The 16,931-nt window shown below is 44.0% G+C and overlaps 1 pseudogene; it reads left to right on the top strand.

Moving 5' to 3' along the window:
* The first annotated feature begins 16,564 nt into the window (after positions 1–16,564).
* LOC126164267 (5S ribosomal RNA) lies at positions 16,565–16,682 on the top strand (annotated as a pseudogene).
* Positions 16,683–16,931: the final 249 nt, after the last annotated feature.

Here is a 16,931-nt window from a genome sequence, read left to right as displayed (position 1 = left end):
TTCTGCAGATTGTATTTTGTAAAAAAGTATTTCAAGTCATTTCACATAACTAAAGTTTTCTTTTAGTTTATCTCTGAAGAACAGTGAGGCTTTCGTTGGCTTCACCATTTGTCTGTTCTGGTAGTTAATTACGGTTTAGTTCACGAGCTGGTCTTGGAGGTTCTGAAGAACGACGTTTTAAAACATATTTACAAGTTGTGTGACACCACTTCAACAAAACATACTGGCTGAAGGCGCTCCCACTAATCGCAGGCTATGGAAAGAACATCGCAGTTCAGAGAAAATGCGATTTTCAATGATAGTGCGAGAAGAGAAGCACATCTAAACACCAGTAGCACATTTGTGCAGTTGTTGCCCAAAGCTAGTCTCAATATCTGCAATGTTTTCGTCACTATCCATTAGTGCTGCCTTATCCGGTGTGCTAGGTACTTTGCCTTACATTCAATTGTTAATATACGCTCTCCTACTTTTCTAATGTAACAACATTTGTGAAATGAACGATAACTGAACTCTAAAAATATTTTTTCTCCGTTACGAGTATGCTGAATATCAGAATACTACCTTTCCATATAAGCAATAAGTCCGTAGCTCTTTCGGTGACACAAACAGTCCCTGCTATGAGCTAGTCTGGAATCTATCACGTGCCGTACGGAAGGAAGACTGAGCGACTATTTGGTATGGCAGCGCAAAACGGCCACGGCTGCAGCAGCCAAATGTTTATCGCGACCATAACTCTGGAGGTGGCGTGCTTTGATTTCCTTAAACATACAAACGGCCCTAAATAAGCGGCAGTCTGCCGACTTGCCCTTCCTTTCGCCTCTCCCCGTGCCCTGGCGCGCTCTAAAGTCGTGCATTTTATCACCGGATACAGATGGCGTGCGTAACTCCGCCGGAGATGTTTTCTTTCGCGGAGCTGCGTTGCGAGTTCTGAGACGTAAATCAGAAACGGACCTTCCTACACTCCGCCGCCGTTTATATTTCGCACTCCAGTGATTCCTTTCTGTGTCATCCGAGACCGTCCGAAAACAAATACTGCGGTCTGCCACGGACCTGTGCTTCTTAAACAGGCGGAGCTGCTGCCGGATCCACTGTGCGTCAGGGTCGCTGGTCCTGAGAGCATTGTTTGGCTTTGTTTCTAACGCAGGACAGGCTGTATTAGACTTGAGTACAATGTTGCGAACCCGTTAGCCCTGATGGTTGCATCACAGGAAAACCCAGTTATGCCTTGATCCTTGACATTAGTGGACAGTTAAAACTGCCTGTTTGTTGTTTATTGGACGTCTGACAATTGCGCATACTCGTCATGGTTATAGTCTATTTGATGTTTGTAATGTCAGTAATGTAATAGCCAGGCTGGTGCCATTGCCAAGGGCTCTTTTTCGTCGAAAAACCTCTGAATAACACCCACACATGTAGGAAGAGTAATGCTCACGAGAATTAATTTCCATCAACCATTCCTAAAAACCATTACCTTCTGTGATTTTTTAGTGTCTCATTGCGTTATTTTCGGGTTATAGAGACAAAAATTCAACGTTCTATCCCCGAATTTGTCCTAGAAATATTTACGACAACACATTCGTGAGTTTAGAGAAAGCTTGTGACAGTCTTGATCGGAATATACTCTTACAACTTCGGAAGGCAAGAGGATAAATTACAAGGAGCGAAAGATTATCAACAGCTTGTTCAGAAACCAAACTTCCATCGAAGGAAATGAAAGGGAAACGTACTTCAAAGGGGAATGAGACAATATGGTACCCTATCCTCGATGTCATTCAGTGTGTACGCTGAGCAAGGAGTTAAACAAATCAAGGAGAAATGTGGAAAGAGAATTATAGTTCAGGGAAAAGAAATAGAAACTTTGAGGATGAGTGATTAGATTGTAATTCTGTATGAGGCGGCAAACGACCAAAAAGATTAATTGAACAGAATAGATACTATCTTGAAAGGAGGTTAAAAGACAAAAATAAATTAACACAAGAGTAATGGACTGTAGTCGAATTGAATCATGTGATGATGAGGGAATTATATTAGGAATGGAACAGTAAAAGTAGTCAACGAGTTTTGGTATTTGGATAGCAAAATAGCTGACAATGAGCGAGCTAGAGAGTTTGCAAAATGGAGACAGGCAGTAACAAGAAAATGTTTTCTAAGAAAAATAAAGTTGTTAATATCGAATATAAATTTAGGGCCGTTGTGGCCGAGCGGTTCTAAGCGCTTCAGTCTGGAACCGCGCGATCGCTACGGTCGCAGGTTCGCATCCTGCCTCGGACATGGATGTGTGTGATGTCCTTAGGTTAGTTAGGTTTAAGTAGTTCTAAGTTCTAGGGGACTGATGACCTCAGTTATTAAGTCCCATACTGCTCAGAACCATTTGAACCTTTTTTTTATAAATTTATGAGTTAGAAAGTCATTTATGAAGGTATTTGTTTCGATTGTCGCCTTTTACTGAAGCGAAACGTAAACGATAAGTAGTTCAGACAAAAAGAGAACAGGTGCTTTTTAACTATGTTGCTTAGAAGTCTGAAGACTGGATGAAAAGATTGCATGCCTAATGAAGAGGTAATAAATCGAATCAGAGAGGAAAAAAACTGAGGATTCAACTTGACTAAAACAAGGGATGGATTGATAGGACATATTTTGAGACATCAAGGATTAGTAATTTTCGAAATAAAGGGAAGTGAGGGGGTGGGGTAAAAATTAGAGAGGAAGACCAAGACTTGACTAGAGTAACCAGATGTAAATGGATGTAAGTTTTGAAACGTCCCCTTAGAAAAATTAATGAATTACTGTGCTGATAAACCTCTTACATTATTTGGTTTTCAAACAGCTGAGCAGAACTGAACGTACTCAGACATTTCGCTCTTTCCCTATTCTGTTCAACACTAAACTGACACAATATTTTTAGCGCAACGCAATGTGACTTTTAATAATCCCTACAAAAGAATGGCCCTGACTAACAATAACCTATACCTTTCATGAACCACTTACAAAAATTTTCGTTACTCGAACTACTGCAATACAGCGAGCGCCAATACTGCCAGCTAAATAAAAGATTCAAACTACTGAAGGCACTAACTACTGATACGCATAGTTAGCAAATGAAAGATTTTGATAGAGAACAAACAATGTATTTACCTTAATAGTGTTCAAAAGTCATAATATCTATATCAGTCAATGATATCCAATATTACAAATTTACTATCTCTGTCCAGATCATCCGCTCTCAAAACTCTCACTCTCAGTCTCCACATCCACCACTGCTGGCGGCTCACCTCCAACTGCGCAACGCTACGTGCTGTTAATAGCCAACCGCCCAACACTACAATAGCAAATTCCAACAATGCCACCCAGCCACAAACTGCACACAGCACAGCCAGTTATTTTCATACAGAGCGCTAGGTGGCGTTGGCGTTACCAATATAAGAACCTAAACAGCCTACTTACAGCTTCAGTAGCTATGCAGATATGAGGAGTTAGGCTAGGTTAGTATTGAGAGGTGCTTCAAGCGAGTTTTCGGACAGAAGAACGCCACTACAGCAATAACATGACCTGCAGCCATTATCCTGGCTGTAAACAAAACAATGCTAGACCTCAGTTATGTACTCAGTGGAAAATTCAATATATCGATCTGATTGTAAAACACCTCTAATAGCACGGTGTTTTGCTTTTCTCCTTTTACTTTCTGCTATTGCCACAGGAAGTCATATGCTGAACTTGAATGCAATGCTGTACCCAACATTTTTTCATGTGGCTAGCGGAGAATACATTTACGGAGTCCAATGTTTTGTGCTGTAGTTGACTTGTAATATGCTATTCCTACTATGAAATACTTACTATTATATTCTGTGTATCTGTCCCACACACACTATTCACCAGTTCATGGCGTGCGTGAATCCGTGTCGGATAAACACCATGGCTTTTTCCGCAAGGTGGTGGCCAATACCGGGAACCGGTGGAACAATTAAGTTTTTAACACACCTGAAAGGTACCTCGAAAAAAAGTGTCTTCCGACATCCTTCCATTTGATAGATTTGTCACTAAAAGTTCGATGCAGGAGACGTATCACGTGCGGATTGTGTGTGACTCAATTCGTTTCCGATATGCGTTGTTTCTCTAAGTGGCGCCAGCCGTGCAGAGCGTTCAGGAGGGCGACAAATCAGCCGGAAAGCGATTAACATGGGAGATTGAAGCCGTGATTCGGACCGTGAAGCGTGAGGGCACAGATCATTGACCAGAGCACTTGCGCCCCGAACCAGAGGCCCGCTGCCAATTCCTCACATATGCACGGCGCTCGTCTGTCATTGAAGACTGCATTCAGATCACGACTTTCTGTGATGAGTGCATAGTCATGTGCATACACAACTCCAGTGATTCTTTTGTCATGTAGCTTGAATCGAAATTATTCATTTCACATTAGGAGAACCGCAAGTGACATTTATCTCCTCATAGTACCTGGAATTACCGCCTGTAAGTGTTATGTAATGTTACTGTCAGCCAAGTTAACCCGTTATTTCGCTCGCACAGAAATATTTTGAAAAGAATATTAAGTTATTTAAACGAGATGTATATGGTCATGTGCACAATTGCACAACAACTTTTCAAAATACATTGTCTTTCCTCTAAGTATCATCACCAAAAAATGGTGCTTGGGTGTCAGTATAAATAATACAATGTTGTTCCTTTTAGCTGAAGAAATGCTTGCATTTTGCAGCATTTCATGTGAAATGACTTAAAACAATTCCTTTTTGGTACAAAGCGCAGAACGATTCCATATTTTCCATGTTTCACAGTCGAATATCCCCGAGGGTAAAGGCAACACGTTCCCTTTCAGCCCATGCTCTCGCCAGTGGCCAAAACTGACGTGTCGTACATTAGTCATTGGCTAAGGGGCTGCTGTTTTCTTCTCGTTTTGGACTTCTTGTCCATTCAGTAGTCAAAGCCAGGCTTCCTCTACCCGGGTAAGATCGGTCCATTTGCATTGTTTCAATTGAAAATTCGCTAACAAACTTGTATAATAACGCACCTTCAAGAGTTCTTCTTTCCGTTTACAAGCAATGTTCTTGCACAAGAAGAAACAACGCTACAAAATAGGGCCACACGGGATTAGCCAAGCGGTCCAAGGCGCTGCAGTCATGGACTGTGCCGCTGGTCCCTGCGGAGGTTCGAGTCCTCCCTCGGGCTTGGGTGTGCGTGTTTGTCCGTAGGATAATTTAGGTTAAGTAGTGTGTAAGCTTAGGGACTGATGACCTTAGCAGTTAAGTCCCATAAGATTTCACACACATTTGAACACACACAACACAAAATAGGAACAAACTGCTGCATCTGTAAGTGATGCCCAAGTAACGCTGCACGGTGTCTGCTAAAGCCGCACACTGTTCAGAAAAGTTTCACCAGAAACAACAGAATGTCGCTGTATGTGAGTTTAAACCCTGCTTGCAAACGCCATTGCCCATCCAAAGACGAAACTTCAAACATTTTGTAGAAAACGATGTACGATTTTAATGTTACTTGAGGGCGGCATTGCCAGATAATTGATTAAAACAATAAAAACACACATCATTTCGTTTAGACAGTCACGCCGCCATCATCTGATTGTCCATTTCTAAATAATTAAACAGGTGCACCTTTGCACCTTAACAGGAGAAACAGTAATCACTTAACAAAACCACTTTGACAAAAAGCTGTTGTCTCACATAGGAGGCACGATGTAAAGAGATTATTACGAAATGTCTCCATTTTAACATTTAGTACGCTCATCCGCTTGCGTCGTTTCAGGTACTACGCACTGCCGTTCGACTCCCACAGTATCCAGCAGCCATCAGCTATGTTTCCGGCAGCATCCACTTGTTGTCTTTCCAGCACAGGACAGCAGCTACGACAGAGCACGTGAATACGACCAATACCTGACGGTCAGTCCTACCACAAGCCTAAATTATCTTTGAAAAATGTCTGCCAGTTATTTATACACAGATATAAAAGAATAGTCTGTGAAACAGTACAGAACCTGTTGTGGCTGTCTCCCGCTTGTAATTAGTCGTAGTGGATGGCTATTTCGAGCCCTTCAAATAAGTAAAGTATTGTGCCCTTCTTCTCTACGCGTAGTATCTCTAAGTTCTCCTCTCTTCTTGTTATTGGGTGACCATCTAATATATACGCTAGGCTGCAATTGATTTACCATAACTGTATAGGCTAAAAGCATCTCCATGTTCTTCGTATCTTGTCCAAAATGTTCTTCCAGTCCGTCCAAAGTAGCCTGCTTCGCTTGAGGAACATTGTTCTGTTACACACACCCGCTTGTTCTAATTCACTCTTCCACTTCACGAAGTCGTATTGTAATCTGTACCTCACTAAGTTTCTTCCTTGGAATACCAACTTTTCATTGTAAGGCTTGAATATATTAGCCAATTTATTCGAGGTATTACCAAACCATGACGCAGTGACGATCTTTCTTTGATCCTTGTCTTGTTACGCTTTTAACGTGTTCTTTTTTTTTTTTTTTTTTTTTTTTTTTCATAAGCCGATTCGCCATACCTACACAGCAACCGTTGTTCACAGCTATACGCTCAATAATTTTTAAATCGTTTGTCATTCCTCTGTACCCACTGTTACGTTTGCCGTCCTGTGCACTACACTTTTGAACGCAGCTTTTTCATTTGTTCGGGGGTGGCGTGATTCATTGTGATTTACTACATCTGCTGTATTAGGCTTTCTGAAGACATCAAAGACATGGAAATTATCCATCTTTTTTCCAAAAACTGAATACGATTATTACATTCGTGATGTACAGCGAAGTCGATTTCCTCTTGGAACTCGTTAAATTTTGTACGTTCCACCAGCGCACAGGTTTCTTCGGTATGAAGCTTTTTTAACACGTTTTTGTTACGTCGCTTTGTTGTCTGTTCGCTTGTTCGGAAAAAACTTTGTAATGAACTTTCTACTAATTTCCCGATGAGCTAAAGACTCGAATCTTTCAGCATAGAATAGAAGTAGGTGACAATGCAATATTAACTCACTTTCGTGTCTGGTGTGAGGCGGAAAGTACTTTGTTTCTCACTGCTAATTCCCCTTTCTCTGTTACAGTCGCGAATGTTTCGCAATAAGAACGATTCCTGATTTTCTCTAATTTTTACCTTCTCGGTCTTCTCGTGAGACATAAACAACATTTTGATTGACTGAGGTGTACAGAAACTGAAATAAACCTGAAATTCACCACGTGTATGTAATTTCGTCGAAATAAAGTCGATTCAAAAATTTCATTCATACAAGATTAAAACGCAGAAAATGATTATTATTCATATCATTTGCAGTGCAACAGAATTGTTTGTTCCTTAGATGAGCTATTCATGCATCAGTTATGTATTGCATGCGCCCTACTTATTTCGTTTCAGATTTTACAAGTATTGCTATTAAGCAAGTATAGCTATTAAGAATTCACTACCACATATTTTCGGGACAATCAGCATAGAATTAGGAACCTGTATGGTGCTCGGAGAAATTCTTTTATACTTTCTAGTCCGTTTTAAAAACGCGTTCCATTAAAAAGTTTTTTAATTCAATAATAATTTTTCCCCTTTTTATGCAAGGTTTGGTACGGAAGCAGGTCTGACACTTTATCCTAATAATAATACTGATAATGACAATAATAATAATAATAATAATAATAATAATAATTGCGTGTGTCTCGACTGCCGGGATGCAAGCCCTTCATGTGGAAGCCGCTTCGGCGATGTGTTTTCCTAATGTACCTCAGTTATCCAGTACTGGAATGCGAACCATATGTTGATCCTGGCAGCTCATCGCATCACTGAAGGACTTACGTTAGATTGAAGGCAGATGAAAAATTTCCATGATCCGGCCGACATTCGATCCCGCCGCTTCCCGGGCGCCAGTTACGCACTTCACCGGCAGACCACCAGGCCGGTCATTTAGCTGAATGTAAGAGTCCGTCTGAACTCACATCAAGCAACTCACAAAAATGTAAATGTCTGGGTGAGAAACAGAGTTAAATCGAGAATGAAAACTCTCGTACGCATTTGTCGTTCTCTAATGCGTAGAAAACGTGCCTTCCCAAGTTCACAGGGTGTTCGGAAATTCCCGTCATAGACTTCTAGAACTTTTAGAGGGGACTGAGTAGATAATATGTGGAATTAGTACCCATGTCCTGCAACGGTAACGCGACCACTTTCACAAGTAATTAAGCGCGACCCAGTACATAACTTGTTTTGCAATTCAACTCATTAATAACCAAAGAAATTACTTGTACTCGTTGACGGGTTCTCTTCAACGTGGGCAATATGGCTCTTTCCAATTCGTGAGTGCGGCGTCTTGTTGGAGCACCACAGTCACGCCTGCTGACGGTGAAGGTACCCTGTCTCGAAACCGTTGCGTAATCGTAGCGAAAAGGGTATGCGGTGGAGTCGGACGTTGTGGAGAACGATCTTTATAAAGGCTCTGGCAGTAATTCCATTATCGTGGGCTTCGCCATGCAGAAGGATCACATAGGTGTATTCTGCGGAATTGTAGTCAGTCCTGTTGCTCTAATACGACACGTGAACAAACGTCGATCCTATTCACAAAGGTAGGGTAGACGTCAAGTGAAGGGTAAGATGTGGAACTCGGGTAAAGCTATTAGTTGTCCCGTCGTCAACGTTATTTAAATTGCAAATTTCGTGTACGCTAATTTTTACGTAGGGACGAAACAATCAAACTGATAGAAAGATTAATGACTTCAAAAAAACGCTGACACGTGTATTTGGCTCAGTACATTATTTTGCAGGCCACCGCTCGATGTGATATGCTAGACCAAAACGTGCTTCGTTGACACCCTATCAGTGAGAAGACCGCGAGGAAAAACATGAAAACGCAAGCTGTACATCCGTTTCGTTGTATGGACTGTTGCCTGCTCATTTGGACGTAGTTAGGGATCGTATTACTACACTGCAATTATGTGCTATTAATGACTTGGGTGCCGACAAGACACGAAACGTTAGTAAAAAATATGCGAGTTTCAAATAGCTGCCTCTGAGTTGCAGTGGCAGTGGCTGCCACAGGCGACAGATGTTCCCGGTCATCGGGCGAGCAGGTACCGCAACGAGCCGCGCAGCCGCTCCCTCTGGCCGGCTATCCCTTTATGAGGCCTGTTTTATGTATGACGTGCGTCACAGCGCGCCCTGCGATCGCCCTGCCGTGTCCCGGCGCCGCGGGCTGCAGTGGCGCACTTGTCAACACGCAGCTGCCGCTGAAGCCCAGGCTCGAATGTTCTGCATCCCAACTACCAGCAGGTGCACCGGAACCGCTTTGAAAGGGAAAAAAAGCTACACACGCGGTGCATTTTGTAAACGAGTTTCACGTTCTGGTTCTGTATTGGCAACGAAAACGGCACCATCTGCAGTAGTTACATTTTCAGAAACGTCGTTTGGCTCTGAGTACTACGGGACTTGACTTCCGAGGTCATCAGTCCCCTAGAACTTTGAACTACTTAAACCTAACTAACCTAAGGACGTCACACACATCCATGCCCGAGGTAGGGTTCGAACCTGCGACCGTAGCGAAATGGTTCAAATGGCTCTGAGCACTATGCGACTTAACTGGTGAGGTCACCAGTCGCCTAGAACTTAGAACTAATTAAACCTAACTAACCTAAGGACATCACACACATCGATGCCGGAGGCAGGATTCGAACCTGCGACCGTAGCGGTCGCTCGGTTCCAGACTGTAGCGCCTAGAAACGCACGGCCACTCCGGCCGGCCGACCGTAGCGGTCACGCGGTTCCAGACTGTAGCGCCTAGAACCGCTCGGCCACCCCGGCAGGCAAAACGTCGTTTCCTATCGCTATTGTCTGTGTGACGAATGCTTCAAATTAATTTAATAAATAATAAAATTAAATTCAAAACCAAAATAAAACCATACCTGCTTGACAACTCCTGGGGGGGAGGGGGGAATTTAATATAGTTTAATGTAAATCGCCATATCAGTATTCATACATATTATGAAACTGTATCTGTGTGTGTGTGTGTGTGTGTGTGTGTGTGTGTGTACGTGTGTGTGTGTGTGTGTTTTACAGATCTCCTCCTAAACCACTGCACTGATTTCAACCAAACTTAGTACACCTGTCCCTTACTGTCACGCAACAATTTCTGTCGGGTTAAGAACAACCTACTTCTCATGAATCAGGAGACATGACGTCATAAAAAATGAGGAACTGCCGCGTTGTGCATGAAATTTTATCATATTTATTCTTTACTACTTAGGCACTCCTATAGTCGGGTCAACTTAAGGGAACACCAGGCAGCGCTTTTGACAGCTTTCAACTGCTAAGCACAAACGACAGTAATTGTTAACAATCGCCGTGTGTCGAGCTAACAAGAGACGTTGCCATAGTGACGTTCATAAAATACTGTTGTTGCCAAGCGGAGCAGCTGCACCCAGCGTACAGAAACTGTCCGGGGTTTTACACGACAAACACAGTTCGCTCCTAGTTTTCATTTATAATAGAAAATTGGTAAAATGAATACCAAGGAACTGCCGGTCCTGTCAGATGGTTTAAGAAATAAACCAACAGCATAAGGCAGTCATGTATTTCGCTCGTATTGTTGCTCCGTTTCCCAGTATAATTGTAAAACAGAGTGGATCTGCATCACAGCGAAATGTTGCAATTATGATCCGTGGAACATACAAATAAATAAATAACTAATTAAGACTTAACTGAAATAACCCGCAGCAGAACGCAGCGACAGAGAAACTGATATTCTAGATGCCGTATTATCACCATATGTGATAGTGGTGAAATAATGAAGCAAGTTTATCAACACAATTGTGGGTTCATATTTGCTTTCAAGGCCTCACATCCTCAATCACCACTTTATCTGCATCAAGTATTTTGATAAGGACGCATGTCTTTTTACTTGTGACGTAAACGCAAATTTTTACTTAGAATGAGTAGCTTTCGAGTAAGGCTGTGTTTTGAAGCAGAAAATCTGCAACTATGCACACTAAAATGTTTCATGAGGACGTATTTAGTTCTGCGGTGAGAAGGTACAGAAAACTATTTCAGTTCACATTTAATTTTTTTTGTCATCAGTCTTCCGACTGGTTTGATAGAGTCCGCCACGAATTCCTGTCCTGTGACAACCTCTTCATCTCATAGTGGCACTTGCAACCCACATCCTTAATTATTTGGTGGATGTATTCCAATCTCTGTCTCCCTCTATAGTTTCTGCCCTCTACTGTTCAGTCTAGTACCATGGAAGTCATTTCCTTATGTCTTAACTGATGTCATATCATCCTGTCCCTTCTCCTTATCAGTGTTTTCCACATATTCCTTTCCTCTCCGATTCTGCGCAGAACTTCCTCATTCCTTACCGCATCGGTCCACCTAATTTTCAACATTCGTCTGTAGCACCAATCTCAAATGTTTCGATTCTCTTCTGTTCCGATTTTCCCACAGTCCATGTTTCACTACCGTACAATGCTGTACTCCGGAAGTACGTTCTTAGAAATTTCTTCCTCAAATTCAGGCCTATGTTTGATGATACTAGTAGACTTCGCTCGGCCAGGAATGCCCTTTTTGTCAGTACTAGTCTGTTTTTGATGTCCTCCTTGCTCCGTCCGTCATTGATTATTTTACTGCCTAGGTAGCAGAATGCCTTAACTTCATCCACTTCGTGACCGTCAACCCTGATGTTAAGTTTGTTGCTGTAGTCATTTCTGCTGCATCTGATTACTTTCGTCTTTGTTCGATTTACTCTCAGTCCATATTCTGTACTCATGAGATTGTTCAGCTGTTGTATTGTTCACAGAACCTGATGATAGCATAATGGGAATTGAAATCGATCGCCTCTCCAATAAATTTATTGCTGGATACATGCTACTTTTTTGGTTATATCCATAAAGCACTCGTGGGTAGCGATCTGAAATGTGGCTTGTAAATTAGAATATGCACTATGCACGGTAGTAGAAAGATAATAGATGGGACCAGTCAAAAGTACCATTGAGTAAAACCGTAACACTGTTTGTCGTATGACGAAAATTGGCCGACTTGGCCTGATCGGCTCTGTCAATCTAGCGAGCATTCTGAAATTAGCTGACGGCATTGAAGACAATGTCACTTCGCGGCTTACGAAGCATAAATGATTCTTTACCACCTATAATTTTTTTTTAGCTGACTGGATTCCAAGGTGTTCAGGATTCGCAGGCACTCATCATTATCAGTAGTCTGCCTAATAATTGATGTTAATTTCGCAACACCTTTGAAGTCCACAGTCGAAATAAACCTTTGCTTGCGTGCAGCAACGTGGCTGGCTAAGTCAAAAAGCCTTTTTTTTTTCTTACGTCGAAAATTTTCGCTAGGACAGCAGTGTGAATATTTCATTCTACAGTGCTTGTCTTTTGAAGGGCACTACAAGGAGGAAAATGTTACAGTGTGACACATAGAGTATATTTCTGTTCAATAAAATATTTCTGGGTTTGTGGCCGCATTGTCAGTATATAAAATTACCTACGTTTCGGTCCATGTTGCAAGTGACCTTCTTCATGGGGCAAACAAAATCACCCTGAAGAATGTTACTTGCAACAGTGGCCGAAACGTCGGTAGTTCCATATACTGACAATGCGGTCACAAACCCAGAAAAATTTTATTGAATGTGACAATGGCCGCGGAAGAATATGTTTATATATATTGCTATTGTTTCAGTTTTTTTCCCATAGTGACCCAACTCCGAAGCTGAGCATCCATCGTGTTTCTGACTGCCAACGTGAGCGCTCGCCTTCATTTCCCGGTAATGTTAAGGATTTTCTTCTGTAGGGGAACCGGAGCAGGGCTCACCCGCCGTGGTGTCGCCAAATAAGAAGCTACTCAAACCCCAGGTAACGGATCAAAGATCTGGCAAGCAAACAACGGCGATCACATACCCCTTTATTCCACGCCCGAGTGGTGTTGCACAGCGGCAGGTCAACGTTGTGTGGCCTTTTTGGGTGAATGCTGAGCTATTTAAAGTTCTTCAAGGAGAAACAAAGATCAGGCAGAGAGAAAGTTGAAAGAGAAGCCTTCTAACGAAGAGCATGGTGCAGTCAACTAAATCTGCCATTAATATGAAGGTTGTTTCGTATACCACAATGCGCTACTAAGCGTGATTCAAGGATGTGGCATGCCTTTGGCTTCCTTCGACCTTGGAATTGACTCACCCAGCCAGTTACAAAGGGGCCTACAGTCCAACGTGGACCACTGTACAAGTTGTTAGTTTTCACATTAATAATAATGGCCAGAGATGAAAGCTGTGTCATTTCCATTACAAACAAATAACACACATTCGTTGTTTTACTGCGTAGGATCAGGAAATACGAGGGGCGTTCAGTAAGTAATGCAGCATTTTTTTTTTTTCTGAAAGCAAGTTGTTTTTATTCAGTATCCCAATATAGCATATTATTCCCAATTCTTTTGGCTACGAAACTATTTTTTCTAATATAATCTCCGTTCAATGTGACAGTCTTAGGCCACCTTACTGGGAGGGCCTGTAGGCCCTCATGGTACCACTCTGCTGGTCGACGTCAGAACCAGCGTCTTGTTGTATCAATAACCTTCTTGTCATTGACGTGTTGCTTTCCGCGGAGTGCATCTAAACAGATAAATGTCGGAAGGTGTGAGATCAGGCCTGTGGAGTGGATGAGGAAGAACAGTCCAGCGAAATTTTGTGACGAATAACTGCTCCAGAGTCCCAGAAGGCCTTCGCCATGACTTTACCTGCTGAGGGTGCGGCTTTGAATCTCGGAGAAGATGTGGTGAGGCGTCACTCCGTGGATTGCCGTTTTGTTTCCGTCTCGAAATCATGAATCAATGTTTCATCGCCTATGACGATGTTCGACAAAAAATTTTCACGATCAGACTCGTAACGTGTAAGCATTTTCGCACAGATACTCTTTCGTTGCTCTTTATCCTCTTCAGTTAGACTGCGAGGATCGCAGCAGGCACACACCTTTGAGTGCCCCTAAATGACGGACGAGTGGGTCAGAACTACTGACGGAGACGTCCAGTTGTGATCCGTCGATCACCTCGAATGGGCGTGTCTGCAACCCGACATTCCATAACTTACAGTTGCGGGCGGGAGGCCGGCATTTGGGAAACAGGGCAGATTTGCGCGATCTTGTTGCATTGGTGACAGACATCACGCCCAACAACTCACCATGCTTCTGTTCACTGGCAGGTGTACGCACACACTTTACAAACACCTATGAATAGCTATGATACTCTGGTTTTCTGCTAAAAGAAACTCAGTGACAGCTCTCTGCTTGGAACGCACCTCCATCACAGACACCATTTGGAAAGCTACGCAGAGGACCGCTAAGTATCGGAACTTCATGAAACTACAGGTGCTGAAGCGGGAATGTTCCATTATGTCCCACAACAAAATTTCGCATTTCTTTCAACATAAACTAGGCGAAAAAAAAGGGTTGCATTACTTATTGAATGCCGATCGTACTAAATTATTAAACAATGCCAGCATAATGGCTCAGGAACTGCACTGCGTAGGCGCTAGTTCTCTTTCACTCACTGGAGAGCGGCGGATAGTTGAGAACCGCTGGCTGCCCTTAGACGAGAAGCGTAGCTAAATGTGTCAGAATGAACGTTTAACTACGGTGAGACGTCAGTTTTTGAACTTTACCTATACCTATACGGCACACGATGCGGTATAAACGAGACTCCCATTAGTCAATGTGGTGATTTCTCAATCCCATACCCCAAACCACCTATTTATTTATTGTTTATGATTATCATGGCAAAGAAACTGGCACCTACCGAAGCGTTCAGAGATGCGGTTTGTGTTGCGACAGAACGTTGAGGGAAGTCGGACTGTTCTTTATCAAACACAACTTCCCCCTGTACCGCTAAATCTCGCAACGAAGGTGGTACGTACAGGGAGGAGGGAGATAGCAAGCGTTAAGCGTCAGAATGAAAGTCGTGTGCAGCTAAGGACTGAATACCGTACGTTTGTGTGCGAGTCGGTGGTTCCGTGGAAAGCTGGCTGACTACAAGTTTAGAGCTACGTTAATGAAGCCAGTCGGTGGACGCTGCATACTGCATTACTCGCCGACGTAGCTGGTGCAAGCCCGCATGCAGTAGTTTGGCAGCTGCCAACAGTTGTAAATCAACTATAAACGACAGGTGTTGCGCGAGGAAAGCTGGCAGCCACAGCGTCGCTTTGCTGCGTCTGAGGGCGCACCGCTCGTGGCGCGGACGCTGCGGCCATTAGGGGCCCGGCGCGCGACCTGTGCTGCTGCCGCGCCGCGGGTCATCTGATAGCGCCCGGCGCGCAATCGATTGTCATCAACGAGCAGGTGCTTCTATTGCACTTAATTATCCCGCGCCCTATCACTCGTCCGTCCTTCGTACGCAGCGCGGCGCTGGCGCGGCGCGGCGCCGCTCAATCGTATTGCAGCGACTAAATTATGGCACTTTGGCGGACGGCTGGGCGCCAAAGCGCCGCCCTAATAGCCTTTTGAGGCCGGCTCGCCGCCGGCCGCACCCGCAAATTGCGCCAGCGGCTGCTGCCCGTGCCCGCCCGCCCTTGCCGACAACTTCAGTCCGTGCCGTTCGGCGCGTATTTGCACGCAACATTACGCGCGAAACCTTTGTGTGCAAACCGTTCGTGAATACTGCAGCGTCCTCTAACGCCTCTATCTAACCTTTCTTCTCGCTTGCGTCCTCCGTGCTCTGTCCGTAGCTCTGCAGCGCCAGCGACAGAGCGCCGAGCGCAGCTGTGTAAAGTGATCCGCACCAACTTGATTACCTCCGGCACCTGTACTTGCACTCAGCGCGTTGGCAGGAAGTAATCCCGTTAACGCGAAATTACGTGTGCGAGGATCCTATTAAGCGCGCACAGATCGCTGTATCGTCACCAGATCAAGCACGAGCGGCTATGAGTGACCCCATAAGCGACACGTACGTCAGAGAGTAACGCAGAACAGTTTTTTATGTTTTTTTTTTCGCCTCCGCAGATGTGTGGCCTCGCAGCTGACTGCTTGTGGAGAACCCGGGTTCCATTCCCGGTATTGCCAGGAATTTTTTCGTGGTGGGAGGACAGAAACGGACCGCATTCAGCCTCGTGAGGCCAAAAAACAATCTACTTGACCGAGTAGTAGCGGCTCCAATTCACGAAAACCGACAACGACCGGGCTGCTGTGTGCTGACTCCAAGCCCTTTCATACCGCACCCAGTGACACCATTGGCTAGAGAAGACATTGCCTTCGGTCTATCCCGATGGGTCAGAGCCTATGGACGGACGGGGGCTATTCTTGCGCTAGTCTTGTATCAGTTTCCCACATTTTACCCATATTTTTTGTATTTACTTGTCTTTATTGTTATTACTATTTCTACCAGAGTCCGTTCCCACGGCCGCTAACGCACGCCCGTGCAGTGAACCTCAACTCAAAGGCAAGTTGTTTAAATCCTAGAATAAATATTCACAATCATTATTTGGCCAAACAGAGATGATGGCGTAAAGTTTCTGATCATCAGACTCTGCCTCGAAGTGCGGAATTAAAAATTAATAAAATCTTCTTAGCTTACCGGCCAACGGCCTTGCCGCAGTGATAACACTGGTTCCCGTCAGATCACCGAAGTTAAGCGCTGTCGGGCTGGGCTAGCACTTGGATGGGTGACCGTCCGGTCTACCGAGCGGTGTTGGCAAGCGGGATGCACTCAGCCCTTGTGAGGCAAACTGAGGAGCTACTTGATTGAGACGTAGCGGCTCCGGTATCGGAAACTGACATACGGCCGGGAGAGCGGTATGCTGACCACGTGTCCCTCCATATTCGCATCCAGTGACGCCTGTGGGCTGAGGATGACACGGCGGCCGCGCTAGGTGATTAAACTCCCACGAGCTTTCGACCGAGCTCTCCTCAGCCATCCTCAAGTGGTAAATGACTGCCGTGTCGC

This window comes from Schistocerca cancellata, chromosome 2 (genome assembly GCF_023864275.1).
Source record: "Schistocerca cancellata isolate TAMUIC-IGC-003103 chromosome 2, iqSchCanc2.1, whole genome shotgun sequence".
NCBI classification, from domain to species: Eukaryota; Metazoa; Arthropoda; class Insecta; order Orthoptera; family Acrididae; genus Schistocerca; species Schistocerca cancellata.
The sequence above is the reverse complement of the archived record's forward strand: the minus strand, read 5'-3'. Positions and strand labels throughout refer to the sequence as shown.